This window comes from Aptenodytes patagonicus, chromosome 1 (assembly GCF_965638725.1).
Source record: "Aptenodytes patagonicus chromosome 1, bAptPat1.pri.cur, whole genome shotgun sequence".
Lineage (NCBI taxonomy): Eukaryota > Metazoa > Chordata > Aves > Sphenisciformes > Spheniscidae > Aptenodytes > Aptenodytes patagonicus.
Genome location: NC_134949.1, coordinates 134200604 through 134216291, shown reverse-complemented (window position 1 = coordinate 134216291; position 15688 = coordinate 134200604). Strand labels below are relative to the sequence as shown.

The 15688-nt window shown below is 39.2% G+C and overlaps 1 long non-coding RNA gene across 2 annotated transcripts in view; it reads left to right on the top strand.

Annotated features, from left to right (window-relative positions):
* The window catches only part of LOC143168916 (uncharacterized), a 94996-nt gene extending 79780 nt beyond the window's left edge, over positions 1 to 15216 (top strand). The window contains exons 3-6 of one of the 2 annotated variants that reach the window (XR_012996815.1): positions 334 to 450; positions 2512 to 2761; positions 2892 to 3047; positions 14351 to 15216. This is a non-coding gene — a long non-coding RNA (uncharacterized LOC143168916). Of the gene's footprint in view, positions 1 to 333; positions 451 to 2511; positions 2762 to 2891; positions 3121 to 14350 lie in introns of those variants that run through there. The other variant, XR_012996808.1, reaches the window with a different exon arrangement.
* Positions 15217 to 15688: the final 472 nt, after the last annotated feature.

The window sequence follows — 15688 nt, the reverse complement described above, 5'->3', positions numbered from 1 at the left end:
AAGGTGTCCCTGCCCATGGCAGCGGGGTTGGAACTAGATGATCTTTAAGGTCCCTTCCAACACAAACCATCCTATGATTCTATGGTTCTATGAACTCTTATTTATTGCTGTAGTAAGCCATCTAAAAACGTTGAGGAAGGTGAACAGGAGATGAGGTAATGGATAACAATCCATTTAAATAATACCATTTACTGCTGCTGTTGTTCCCATGTGACTGCAAAATTCTCATTTCTATATGCTAATGAGCATTTCTTGTCAGTCCCCAGTAAATTTCATGTTTCAGGATATATTTGTTTATTTGTTTGTTTGTTTATCTCAATATTATATTTACAGGGCCTTCAAGTACAGTCAAAAGTTGATACTGAGAATCCTCCCACTTCTTGCCCCATGCTCCAATATTTTAGCAGCGCCCCATTGACTCTTTCACCTGTTCAGTTTTCAAAGCCTAAGGTACAAAACCTGCTTTTTACCAGTTTCACATTTCACATCTGCCACACCAAAGCAGAAGAAAATCTGTTTAATTGTGTTTCCCAAAAGCAGTGATCTGTTCTCTCCCCTGCCACCTTCTTAATGCATTTTTATTTTCTTTACTACAAGTGCAGCAAAGCTCATTGTACTTTCTCAGTAGGCTACATATAGCTTACAAGAAAATTAGTGTCTTAAATGTGGCTTAGTGGTATATTAGTGTCTAAAATCTGGCAAGAGGGCAAGACAATGGAATTTAGATCTGGGACTTGAGAGCGCAGTGTCTCATAAGAAGGGAGGCTTTGATAATGATAATAAATGGATTCCAAACAAGAATGAGTCCTCAGACAATTTAGACATAGATTTCAAAGGCATCCTTCAACCACCTCCTCTAACCCCTTCCCATGCACGCACACAAAAGTACCCTGCTCCTCAGCAGCTTGTCTGCAGGGAGGTGCCATTTGACAGATCCTTACCAGAACTATGTAGTAAAATTGTGTTATAAAGCCGTGTTATTCTACCCTTCAGGTAAACTTAAACAGCAAACACCTGTATACAGTCAGCTCATTTCTACATTTTTGTGGGACCCAGCTGGCTGTGTAAGGTAGCTCCTTTATTCAGAGCAAGACACGAATCAAAATTTCAGATGTGGGTGTACAAAATGCGTGGCTTCAGTTTCCCAAAGCAGGAGATAAGTTTTGTTCTAGTTTTACTTGCAGAGTAAGTGTTCAGTGACATTATCCTGCATCACTGTTTCAGAGCTAAAATATATGTGATGCTCCAGTAAGAAAACAAAGCCAAATTACACTGCAGCTGAAACAGAAGTCTCAGACCTTAAAGAGAGTGAGTGGACAGGACCTGGCATATCCTCAGCAATTGAGGCACGCGGGATGTGCTGCAGCTGTAGTCCTCTGAGGGGCCAGACCCTCTCATCACAGTGCAGCAGCATGTGGTCAGGGCTGCAAAGGCCAAAACAAGAAGCTCAGCTATTTTACTATTCCTGCCAGTTACTATTTATATGGTATTAGAGTCCAAACTGAGTCCGGAATAAAAAGTAACTGCAAGAGTATCATATAAATGTAAATATATGCAGACATAACTTTACATAAATTTATTTTAATACAGCTATATTTACATAAATGCATTACATATTTGTATTTATAAAAAGCAAATAAAAGTACACAAATATAAATGCTCATCTTGAAATAACTGATTGAAATTTCAGAGCTATGTTTTCTACACACTTTAAAAAACAATATTCTATAGGACACTCATCTAATGAACTGTATTTGAAGTATTTCCCTGTATTAGAAGCAGCCATGACAGAACTATTTCATGTCAGGTTTGATCATTTGAACAATTTATGATAGGATACAGAATTAAAACCGAAGTATTCCTAATTCAGGTATGCAGTTTGATTCGCTATGTCTTTCATGCCTTTTGTGGTTCCTATTTGCATTAACATTATTGGAATGAAAAGGAACATTTCAAGTTTTTTTCTCACAACAGAAAATTCAGACACCTTATTCCTTTACAAATTAAAAATACAAGTTTTATTTCAAAAATGGTAAGTATTATATTAAAAAAAATTATGAGCTCTTTGGTTTGCTTATTTTTCTGAAACAGACTGTGATGCACATTGCCTAATATTTCAACTGGAAAAGAAAAGGCACGCTTCCATGAAATTTAGTGTTCCACTGAAGTAAGGGAAACAGCAGTCATGAAATACCGCATGAGAAAACAAAATAAAAAGTTAAACCCCCTTGTGACAAATTATGCTGCTTGAGGAGAAGCCCTGTTCTTATTGGTTTAAACCCTGATAGCAAAATACCACAAATTTCCTCTGAGGGTAGCGATTGTGTTTAACATGATGCTCCTCATTTCTTCTGTGTCCTTTGATGGCAGCAGCATATCTTCTTTCACTTACAGGAATATGCCTAATATTCTAAAAGAAATATACACAATACAGGGAATTACTGGTTTTCTGCATAACTATCAAAACAAAACAGTTTTCAAAAGGTTTTGGGTTTTTTTTACTTCTCCTAGGACCTTTAGCCTCAGTGTGCCATACAAAAGTCACCTTCTGTTGGTCTGGGAGCCTGTGTGACCTTCAGCGGACCTCCTGGGGAGGGGATTGCTGTAACTCAGCCACTCTGGCCAATGTGGGGTGACCTGCAGGTGACCACTGACCTGGTCCACATCCGCGCCTATCCTGTAACCCTGAGAACTGGTGGTGCTCAATTACCAAAAGCTGCATTCCCTTCCCTCCTTTCCCCAAGACGTCTCAGCTTTCCAGGTTATATACCTTATTTATGTATTTTCTGTAGCTGATAGTTATGTCTTTTAATTTCTTATGGCAATCATGCAAATGTAGATGTCATCTCTTTATGCAGACTTTGTAATTGCATTTCCCTGTGGACATGTAGGTTTGTTAGTTGGAAGCGTCAGCTTCCATCCGTCAGCCTAAGGAGAGAACAAAATGGAGGAGATCATACCTACACTAAAGGAGCAAATTTGCAAGTGCTTTGACCCAGCCTGTTTATAAAGTCAGATGGACCATAACATCGTGAAGATTATTCAAGGTATCAACCGCAAGGACTGTTCAGTGCATGCACTCTGAGAAGGCAACAGGAAAAGAGAGGGGCAAAGAGTGTCTTCCCCTTCTCACAAAATGGGCATAGCAAAGATCAAAGGATCTTTCATTCTCCTTTTCCTTGGTATAGCATCAAAATCAGAGCTGAGAGAGGGAAATAATCTCTACGACCAATGAGTACATGAAACATTGGCTTTTCCAAAATGGATTTAGTAAAGCATTAACCTAACCAATTATCACCAGGTTTGGTTTTGTTTGGTTTTCTCCACCAGCTCTCTAGGATGATTGTTGGGGATGGCTGACAAGAGTGTGTCAGGAAAGAACGAAGGCTCCAGGACTGCACCAAAACCTGCTTGTGGTAGAAACTAAGACACAGCAGGGTCAAAGACCAAGCCTACACTAGAAGTAGAGCAGCACGGGAGGGCCTGTAGAGTGAAATGCTGTGCTGAAGACCTATTATTCATACTATAGGCCTTAAAGATATTTTACTTTGAACTAACTCTAGCGTAGTCCCATGAACTGGATGCCTGCAAGCAGCTGGAGCTCACCTCCTGGCTTAGTTTCATCTGAAGGGAATCCAGCTCCTGCTCTTCAAGATCTGTCCACGGTGTAAGCCAAAGCATGGTAAATGGGAGTGACTGGAAAATTCACTTCAAAAGTATGCTCCCAATCCAAATGATACTGCTAATGTTGACCACTCTTATGCTGTGTGAAGGCACAGGGACACTTAAAGTCTTTTTTTGAAAATAGGACTGCACATCCAGCACCATATTGAGAGAAATAAGAGATTTTTAGGTGCGAACCAAAATTACTTGTTTCTTGCAATATCACTTCGAGAACTGCAAATATTTTAAACTAGTCTGAAGATGGATTGGGGGCGGACTTTGTTTGGGTAGGGTATGTCTATATATATGAATTCCACATATCTAATTTAATTCTCCTTTAGGCCTAAAAAATCCAGGAGCTCTGAGTGAAATATTTATGTCATCTGTCTATGTGTTGCCTGGCTCAAGTCAATTCTGTTGGTTCCCAGCTTTCTCATTACCTCCCAACCTTAAAAAAAAAAAAAATATTCAGAATATAACCTAAGAAGGAGGTCCTGGATTTTTTCCATTGTTGATTTTTAAATTAATTTTAAAAATCTTGGAAGAAAACAATATACCTGCATACTCACTAAAGTTACAACACAGTAGTCATTATCTTCTTGTATTTAATTCTGAAGGAAATAAATTTTACACAGGTTACAATGCTGAAGGGGAAAAGAATATATGCATGTAACAACAACTCTTATTTCTATTGTGAAGTAATATACCTTAAACAGCAGTAAACATTCTAATGAAATAGCAGCTGAAGCAGTAAAGCATAAAATTAATATGCATCAAATGACAAAAAGGAGATGATCAGTTGATAGGCTGTTCCATAAAGTCTGCATGCATAATTCAAATGATGTTTAGCAATTCATGGATCTCAGTTATAGCCCTTTTTTATTGCCAAGTCACAAAGTATATTTGTTCAAGTAATAATATCACTTTTATTCACGGCAAAGTTTAAACAGTTCAGATGTCAAGTATTTGATCCACCCACGAGTGCTTTACAAATGGGGGGCAGGGCTAGGGGGGGAAATTAATATAGTGAAGATTTTACTGAGTACAAAGACAACTCAACTGTTGTTGAGCAACTTTTCATACTTTTTTTTCTTGCAGTGTAACTTCAGCATAACTTCAGCTCCTGGAGAGAGACTTATACTAAAACTGAGAAGTATTCCAGTTTTCAAGTTGATTACTTGAACATTACTGAGACATAAATGCCTGCAACTTAAGCTGTGAAAAACAATATTATACAGATTGCCTATAGAGAAAGAGTTGGAAAGGGTATAGAGCAGTTTGTATATGATCTAGAAAGAGTTTATATTTAGCAATCGAGAAAGAGTCTGACATATTCTGCTGCTTGCATTTGATATCCTGATAGGAACAAAACGTTCTTCTTAATACACAAAATCTTGAGCTTTACTCCTTTCAACCTAAGAATTATAATACAGGCACAAAGTTATTCTGGCCCTTGAGTCTTCAAGAACAGTCAGCAATGAAAATGGCATGGAAATGTAATAGTGACAAAGATATCAAGAAACTGATATGTTCCTATTATATATCTGAGAACATGGATGGATTCCTAAAAGAGGGGGATGAATGTAGCAAAGGAAGAGGCATACAACAGGTTATATTACACAGCCATGCAGTTCTCTGTTAGTCATTCTAAGGAGAGCACTGAAATTATATATTTAGAGAATTTAGATTTCACTAACGATTTTTTTTTTTATAAATCAACTGGGTAATTAAATGGAAAATAGCACAGTCAGATGGACTATGAAGAGAGAGTAGAAAGATCGTTGTTATTATTATTTAAGTATTAATGTGCCATTGGAAACCTTATCATCACAGGTTTTAAAGTAAATAATTTATCTTGCTGTGGGACTTTGAGGAGTCTCTTCCAAGATCAGAATGCTTGAGACAGGCCAAGGTAAGGTAATATATTGACTAACTGGAGGATCATTAGCCAAGAAAGAATATTCAATGGGAAATACTTTCCAAATGTGTCCAAACTTTTCACCTGCCATTAGTGAAAGAGAAGTCTAATGATAAAGCTGTACAAAACACGGAAATTCTGTTTCACAGAGAATTTCAAAATTGTCTTTGTTTTGAACTGGAATGAAACACAGCATTTTTTTACACAATCTGCAAAAGAGCTCATTGAGGGGGGAGGGGAAGAATGCTGTCTGTCAATCAAACCCACTTCTTGCTTTTTCATATTGGTGCTCATCAAAGTGAAAATATAAAGTTAAAGACAAAACTAGACAAGCAATCTGAAAACAAAAATGGATCTCTTGTTTCAGTGATATTGAGAAGGAAGTTTGACTATCAAAAAAAATTCATGGATTTCTTTTCAAATAAAATTAATGTCGAATGCACACAATTCTTGAAACTTTAATATTGATAGAACTGCACATTCTCAGAGGATTTAGCTCTTCTCACGGAGAAGCTCCATCTTAAGAAAGGTAGCCACTAGGGCCCATAGATTAGGAAAAAACAAAAGTATCAGTTGAGTCACAGGCCTGTGCTACCTATAGATGCAGAAGACTTCATGCAGCTGGATTGCTGAATGGGCCCCCTAGAGACATTTTACTCTGTGTAGCCCTGAAAAATACACTAGGTATATATCACATTTTTTAATCTATTCTCCCTCTCTAGAGGCAGGGTATGATTTACATAGTGCTGCAAGTTATGAGTAAGAAAATGTATTAAACTTATTTGGAATTCTTTTTGGACACTTTTAGTCACTTGGGATGAAATCCTAGATATGCTGAATTTGCTGGGAGGCTCGTTCATGATTTTTAAGTAGTCATGATTTCTTTCACCCATTAGTGTCTGTTTCAGCATTGCAAACTTGCATTTAGCCTTCTTAGTCATTCAGATTCTCCCCTACTGACTAGAAGAGAATGATTTAATATTGTGAGGATAAAAGTGGAGATCCCAAAGCGTTATATATTTTTTCTTTGATTATGTGCTCTCATTTTCTTGCAATTTTATCCTTTTGTACTCTCCTATTTGATTTTCTTGCTAAGCATCCATTGTAATAAAGTGCCATGTTCAATGGAGTTGCAGTGAGCGATTTAAATAATAGCAGGTGTAGATGTGTAGGAATTTTGATTGTAATGTGCCACTGTGAAGAGCTCATGCATTTATAGTGCAGTATATTTCTGAAACCATCATGGCAATAAGCCAATCAGCTTGAATGCACCAGGGGCACTGCTGCAAATGGATAGAGTTGATGGAATTCATTTTAGTCACTTATTCTTGAGGTAGGATTACAGGAAATTTTGATCAGTTCATGCATCTCCAATTTGGCCTGCAGCTTTGAGCTCTGGCTACAGCAGAGCTCTCAAGCTGAGCACAGATGGGGTTGGATAGTATCTGGGTGAGAAGCTTCCAAAAAAATCTAAATGCTGCAATGTGTAGGTGTTGGTAACTCACTAGGCAGTATGCTTCCCTCAGGTCTGCTCCTTACATCCGTGCCTTTCACCATGGTAGCAAACGCCAGATTGCTAAAGGTATTTCCTTTGAAGAGATAAGATCAAGTTCTTTATCAGTTGAAAATCCTATTATATCTTCTCCAGTACTAGCCTTGATATCGTGTCTAGCTTCCAGCTCAAGCAATTCCATTATATTCTGTCTGCTTTTTTCCATTTAATTTTCAAAAGGAGCAAATTAGAACTGTTGTCAATATAAAACAGCTATGACTGCGTTTTGCAGAGAATTAGTTGAGGCTTTCTGCGTTAGAAGAAAGGGGGTTTTGTTCTGGGTATTAGTCATGACCAACTGCAAAAGCTCACTTTTATACATATCTGTTGAGAAACTCTTAACTTTAGGACTGTAACTTTGTTGGTATAATCTCCATAATCTCTTCAAATTATCCAGAGTCTTGAAGTTCAAGTCAAGCTTTATTTTTCAAACTAGGACTTCAGTTGTGCTAGAGGACCTCAATTACAAGCTCAAGCTGCACTGCAGCTGGGAATACTTTCAGCATGTTACATAAGTAAATATAACGTGACTTACAGCTTACTATTCTATGAAGCATTTGCACACCCACTAGACACAACGTTGAACAAGAACCAATATGGACTGCTCTGGGGCAGAGTAGAAAAGGCCATTTTTCAGGTGCTTGACAGCATGTCTTACCCATTGGTTTTAATACTACTTTGCAAGCTGGGACAGGTGTCTCTCAGATCCACTTCTAACACATTTGCTGCTTAGGAAACTCTGTTAAGCTCTTCAAACATGAAGGAGGTTTTTACTGAGTTCTATCATCACACCACAACTGTGCATGGAAGCTGGAAAGTGAGTTTGGTGCTCAGAAGCTATGCTGAAATACCGCTGGGGATGGGGGGTGGGCAATGTGGCACCATGGCTGTGTGAAATGTCGGTCATGCTGTGGGCCAAGTTCTGCTCAAGTTACTTCTCCTGCCTGTAGAAAAATCAGTGGAGTTGCATGAATTACTTACTAATTAAGTAACCCTTACTAAGTAAGGGTCTCGTCTTAGCCTGAATTTGCTAACATACTGATATTGCTTTGAAATTACACAGTGGATCATTGAATTTTTTCTGCTTCACATTGTTTGCAGGTAAAATGAGTTGCCCAAAGTATAATGGAGGAGGTAAGAATGACACTGTGGAGTTACATGGAGGAACATTACTTTTATGAAGCGCTTAGGAATCAAAAGCTGCCTTTGCACGCATTGACACACCATCATCACATCTCCTCAGTAACTCGCCCCCCAAACTAACAAATGTAGACAGGATGATAACTGATGTAATTCTGGTGATTAAATTATCTATGATCTACCAAAATTTATTCAAGAGATGTTGTCATCCTGCACTCTTTCAAAGAAATACAGAAAAGATTATTTTCTGTAGTGATGGGAGTGCATTTTGAAAGACGGGAGATAAAGCAGCCTAACATGCAAATTATATCTGTAATAGAATGGCCATAGCTATCATATATCGCTAACACAAAAGTACACGGGATATCAAATTTGTCTCAGAAGGCAGGTGTTTAGGATGGGCTATCTCTTTTATTCTCTTGCAGCTGAGCTATTTTTTCAGTCTTACTGAATTTTTAGTCACTGTAGTTAACCTAACACATTCAGTTTGTTTTGTATCTGATAAAAGTTCATCTGCACACCCACAAAGCGGTTCAGAGAGACAATGGAGGGGGGGAGCCCAAATAATAAATACCCTGCCCAGCCACTGCCAGGCCCATCCCAGGAGCCATCAGCCCACCGAAGCCTAGAGGAGCACAGGGGCACAACAGCAGGCAGGGGGGAGCCCAAATTGAAGACTCAAAGGGAAGGGTACCCTGCCCAGGCCCCTCCCAGGGCTGCCCCAGCAGAGCCTCAGCCCCGCTGTCCAGGTGTGAAACCCGTCACCATGAGCCATTGGGAGCAGCTCTGTGGATCACCTTTTGGACTAAGGGCAGTTGCTGTCTAGGGGTGGGACACATTGTGGGATGCAGGGGAAGGACATTTTAGGATTGCACAGGACTTACTATGGGATGTTTAAGGGAGGAATCAAAGGTGAGAAAAAGGGAGGGATTTAGGCAATTTGGGGAGGAACAAATGGAGGGATAAGGGAGTAAAAGGGTCCATTTGCACGTAAGCAAGGGCTGGTCAGTGCAGTTGTCTGGCCCTGCCCTGCACTTGATCATCACAGTCTGCCTGTCTACTTATTAAAGTCCACCTTCAACTGCTTTCCAGTAAGGGGCTCTTTACCTTGTGTGTCTGTCTGTCTGTCTGGGGATCTGTGGTGCCAGCAGCTGGAGGGGGGCTGCAGCCTTGGGAGCTCATATGTCCAGGTGCCATCAGCTGGGGAGACTGAGTATGCCTAGCTGCTGGATGGATCCACCTTGTGTGTATGTATATACACTCCCACTAATGGTGCTCTGTCCTGCCCAGCCAGAGGGGGGAGCAGGATGAAGCTGTTGGTGCTACCTGTGTTTTGTGGATGCCCTGACTGTCCGTCTGTGACCTGCACGGCCAGCTGTCTGTCTGTGTATGTATATACGTGGTTCATGCGTGTGCTCTGTGTGCGGTGCCTGCTGGGAATACATTTTCAGCCTCACTACCAGTTGGACCTGTGGACACAGAGTGGCAGCAGCCTTGCCTCCCTCGAGCTGTCAGATCCAGAATGATATACTTTATCATGATATATTTGGAATTTCCAATTCCAAATTCCAAATTCCTCTAACAGAACAAACACCAGTTTTTAACAAGTCTGAGCAGGTCTGTTGCTTAGCTTCCTGAATGCAGTCCTTTCCTTTGACAGGACAGATTTATTTCACTTGTCGGAAGTAATGTCTGCCCCAAGAGTCCACTGGTCACCATGATAGCCATGAGATCCTCAATCAGTGCTGGCAATCATAATGTGCAGATTTTAAATTCCCCATTAAAACTACTCAAATACAGCAATACATCTTAATACATCTTGCCATTTAAGTGTTAAGATTGTGAAAGGTGAGACAGAGCTCAGTTACAAATGGAAGAAGGTTCTTCAAGGTACAAAGACTGCCTTGTATCTCTACCTTTCAAAACTCCATGTGTAAGCAGTGATTGCACTTCTAAATTAATAACTAGGCACATGAATGAGGACTTGCTTAGATACACAAAATTTGTGTGATTGTATGTGCATATGACAGTATTGGAAAGTGTTGTTCAACAGGAATCATTGTGTTATATCAATATTCATATGCAAAATATTTTGAGGGAGAAACCTATTTAAACTAAGAAAAAAATAATACTTCAACAGAAATAAAAAAAATAATCAGATTTCAAGGAAAACTGAAGGATGTCACAAAACATTATAGCTAAAACCGCTGACTTTCATGAAGCAGCACTGTAAGATACAGAAGATGATTAATATTTACTGTGCAGATTACTGGAAAAATGCATAGATGTTTAAAAATATTAATTGGCTATTCCAGTCTCAGGAGAGAGGGAAAATAAGCCTGTTATTGAAAAGTACATAAGCAAGAAAGAAAGCTTTTGATAATGTCAGCATGGATCCCAACTGCTCTTTCATGGGCATAAGGTGAACATTGATTAGTGTAATTCTTTGCCTTTTGGGCTGTGCTTTCTTACATTTCTGTAAGGAAGTTCTGAAACAGGCTTCAGTTGTTTTCGGTTTTTTTCTCATTTCTTAGGATGCATACAAACAGTATCTGCTTTCTTCCCCAGCAACAGCAATGATATGTTACCACTGCCTTAGTTTTAACCAGTTTAATGTGCAGAAAAACACGGTGTTGCATGATGTCAGCAATTCTGCAGAGCAAAACGTTGATGGAAATGGCAGGCTGCTGTTAGAGGCAGTGATGGGGTTATGGGAAGCCCAGACTCTCTGTGAAAGGAGTCAGTGAGGGTCTCTAGGAGAATATGGAGCAGCAACATCTGTGTTTCACTGAGCTCTCATGAGAGAAAGCGTTCTGGATGCTTTTTATTACAGGCTTTTGATGAAACTGAGATGGCACCATTGAATGTTTCCAAGATTAGAAATGTTAACATTTCCTTCACCACATTTGGGAGCTGCTTTTGACAGAGTATGGAATAGCAGACACAGAGAGACCCGCTGTGTTGCAGATTTTGCCAGGCTCTATGGCAGCCATCATATGCTCCTTTAATCTTTCTGCTTTCTTTGTATTTTATCTCATTTTTCCTCTTCTCTAGCAAAATTTCTGATGTATAAAAGCCTGTGTTATTTGTGAAGTAAAAGGTCTGCGGTAATAATAGTGTTTAACTTTTGATGTAAAGCATTCTTCTTTGGGCATGTTGCAAATGAGATTAGCTGTTTTCCTTTCATATTCTCTGCATACTAATTCCAGCAGAACTGCTACATTGCGCAAGCACTTGGTTCCTTTTCTCCTTTTCTTTCCCTTCTATTGTTTAAGACAGTTTAAAGAAGTAAATTAAAATCCACTGTTAAGTGGAACCTGTTCCTCTCAGGAAAACATAATAATGGTCATTGAGACAATGGCACATGCTGATATTGTAATGAACTGATGTCATGCACTGCATTTCACAGACTCAAGGCAATTAGGCACTGAAAATTACCCATCCACCGAGTTTACCCACCCACGCTGACAGTTTATGAACAGTCTCTCTAGGGTATTTCTAAGTGTTTTGACCAGTCTAGTTTTTAAATTTCACAAGTGTCAAGACCACTTTGAAAAAAGAAAATCCAAGAGATCGTTCAAATAGATCTCCTTTTAACATCAAATACTACAACTATGAGGTTAGAAAAGTGCTCTGATTTACAAAAATGCAATGTATATCTATGCAGAATGTTTAGAACTGCAGCTGGAAAATATGTTTTAACCCTGGTTATTGACTATCAGAAAGTGCTAGACTGATACAAAAGAAATTAGTATAAAATATTATCAATAAAGGATTCACTGTGCTGTTTAAAAAATTATGACAAAATAGTGTAAATGAATTGTAGAGGAATATAATTCAGAAGGGTTTTTTTCCATTCCAATAGAAAATCTAGAAGTTGTAGTTTAGAAATGATGTTGGCCAAATGGATGCCCAGAGGAGGTAAGAGGTCTAGGAAACATGGGTGGTTGAAAGAATCCAGCAGAGTAGCTTTCCACAAAATTATGTCAATAGACTTCAAATATGCAAGGATCTTCTGCCGTAAAGTTTATCCCTGTGATTGGTGAATAAGTTAAGAAAACAGGGGATTATGTTACAATACAGAAGGGTCAGCTTCGATGCCTGGACAACTTCCGAATTTTAAGGGTAGTGACACAGAAACAGACTGAATGGGGGTGTCTCAGAGACCCCATCACTGAAACTTTTAAAGACAGGTTAGACAAGCTCTTGTCAGGTATGACATGGTATATAACTCATCCTGTCAGGACAGGAGGATGGATTAGAAGATCACCTGAAATCCCTTCCAGCCATATGACTACTTAGAAGAACAGAATATACACCCACTATAATTTATAACCTGTTTCAGCTTTACTGCTTCTCTTCTTTTTTTTTTTTTCTTGTCACCTTTACTGTTCTGTAATAAAATAACTGATAGAAAAAGGGTTTCTTTGTTGAATTACCCTTCTATGGTTTATATTAAGGAAACATTGAGAGCATATCAAGTCCAAGCATACTGAATTTTTTGGGAGCCAGGCAAAACTTTAAGTGCCTACTTCGTGCTATCAGTAACTGTTTTACACTTATAAAGGCTCCAGGTCTGTCCCATAAATAAGGTAGCAAATACTTTCAAATGTTTGTCCCAATACATGAGGAAGTGACAAAAAGGGAAAGATGTGGATAACAGAATCATGTATTGTTCAATACTGGAAAGAGCAGTCATCTGCCCCTTCCACGATATATCTTGAGTAAGCAGTGCAGGCTGCAGCATGCTCCAAGGGTATAGTTTCCTGGTTGCCCAGCTCAACAACCTAACTGGAAGGAGTCACAAATTACTTTCAGCCCACACATCTGATGTCCTTCCTACAAAAACCAAAGCACTGTGAGGTAGGGAGGAGGACAGAGAGAACTGAGAGAGGAAACTGCTGGCACGCACGCTGTGGTTTCACCCCAGAGCAGAGCTGGGCTGTAGTCAGGGTGTGCATTCAGACACAGGAGCCCAGAAACATTCCCAACTCTTCTGACTGAGCTGGAGTCTTAATGTCTGAGCTGTTTCTGAGCAGAATTTCTAGATAGAATAACTAGTTCCAACTGATTCCCATTAAGTGTCTTAAAGTTCAGCTGTATGATCCACTTACCTTAATTTAGTTGCTGCGTGTTAACTGGGCTGTGGTAATTTGTCCATAGCAAATGCCAGTGAAAGTTTTCTATTCACAACTCAGATATCACAGAAGTGATAGAAAGAAGCTGTTGCAAATCAGCTTAAAAGCAGCAACTTCTTGAGCTTTCGGACTTCTTTATCAGAGCCCACTCAGCCATCATTCTTACATCCCTCAATTTCTGCGCAGTTTAGCTTGTCTGGAAATTAGGTAGAAACAACTTATACAGTACAGGTCATAAATGCTTCCTCACTCATTTCACCTTGTTTGGGGACAGCTGATGTTCCCAGCTCAGATCAGCTCAGATCCCACCTGCAACAGGATTTTGGTCTCTTTACTTTATTTGAGAGTCAACTGATAGAGAAGGAGGGTTTCCACCTAATCGTTCCAGACATTAGAAATGCAACACTGCTCCTCAGCTTCCCAGAAGTCCTCCCTAAAGATCATCTCCAGCTCTGGTTCATCAGGACACCAGAGTCCTTGACAAAGGAGTAGTACACTGGATGACTGCTGCCTGCTAAGTTGCAATCTTTCAAACACAGAGTCATATCTGTTCCTATGGCTTCCTGGCCTGGTAAAGATAAGATGGGAAAAGAAAAAAAAAGAAAAGAAAAAAAAAGCATCCTTACTCCAGTACTGATCATTATGGTCATTTGGTCACTCAGCCTAACTGCTTATTTCAGTTTCAAAAATAAGAAAACGATCTGTCAACTGAGACAAAATAAACTGGATTCTCTCTTTCTTTGAGAAATTGATTAATTTTCTTTAGCTAATTCTTATTTAAAGCTGGAAGATACTAGTTGTGTACTTAAAACCCGGAACAGTAGGCCTGCTAGCTCCTGGCATGGACGTGGTTACATGCATGAAAGTTTCCTTTCTAAACACCTCTCTTTTCTACTCTTGCAGGCTTTACTGACTTTTTTGTTATTTCTCTTATCCTAGCCCCACTAGGAGAAGAAGATATGAATTGTCCTGCTATATTTTGCTGCGTATGCATATGTGTGTATGGACACGTGTATGTGAGAAGCTGGCCCACAGTCTGAGCTGAAAGAAGACGGCTAACGTCACCAGTAGTCACCCAGTAGTGAGGGTGACTCCAAAGGCTCCAAGTTTCACTTTGCCGAACTGCAGTGACTGACAGTTCAGTGTATAACCTGAATCTAGCTGTACTCTGCCAAGTACGAACCAATAACTCCACCCTAAAATAGGTATGCTGGGATCAAATGGAGGTCATTGTGCCTCTCCATTCACACCAGACGGAGCCCAGGTGTACCAACTAGACTGGATGTCAAATTTTCAGACAGCTCAGTTTAAGCAAGGTGAAATTCATCCTGCGTGACAAAATAGTGAGTGGTAATATAAAATGAAAGGACAGGTTCTTTTTTCTGAACCTGAAGCGAGTGTAATTTTCCTTATATAAAATAAGTAAATAATGTAAGTATACACAGAAGTAAAGGTGTCTGTATGTCATGTGTGCTTGTATAAACACTTCTGCGGTTACTTACCTACATCTAGACAAGGTGTGAATATCTAAAAGAAGCTGGGCCAATTTGATCGCTGACATAAGCAGTGAAATGACTACTGATTTATATCAACAACATGAATGATTTGTGGATTTGCGCACAGTGCCATCTAAGAAGTTATAGCCCTCTGTCCTCACAGTGCTTGTTGATTTAAGGACATTTTTTTCAAAGTTCCTCTGCCAGTCTGTAGTGGTTTCAGCTATTGAATCTTACTTGTGTACATTTCAGACTTAAAGTACTAGACTTCCATAATTTAAAATAAATGTTAAGAGTGCTAGGGCAATATGTGCATGCAGATCTCAAGCTGCATCTCAAAATTTCAAAATGTCTTCATATAATATTTGCTTACACTGTTTGGGACTTTTTTCCAATGAAGGGAAAACAGATCACCAACTGGCTTTCTGACATTTTATTTTAATTTATTTTATTTTAATTTAATTTTTGCCATATATTGCAATGCCCACAAGGTCCACTAGAGGAATAAGTTCTGTTTTTGAAGAGAAATGAAAATGACTGACAGTGTAATAAATTCAAGCCAGTATTTGAGGCCACTTCAAAACAAGAAAATTTAAGTTGCAGAACCGCACCTTTGGAGCAAAGTTACTGCTTATTAGGCATTAACAGCATTCATAGTCTATCCACAACAGCAAAGTGCTGCAAAGTTTAACATAAACTATTAGAAAGACTACCCAAACAAAGGTTATATATTAAACTTGGAAAAGTAAGGTTATAAATAAATGTCATGCTTTTTCTTATC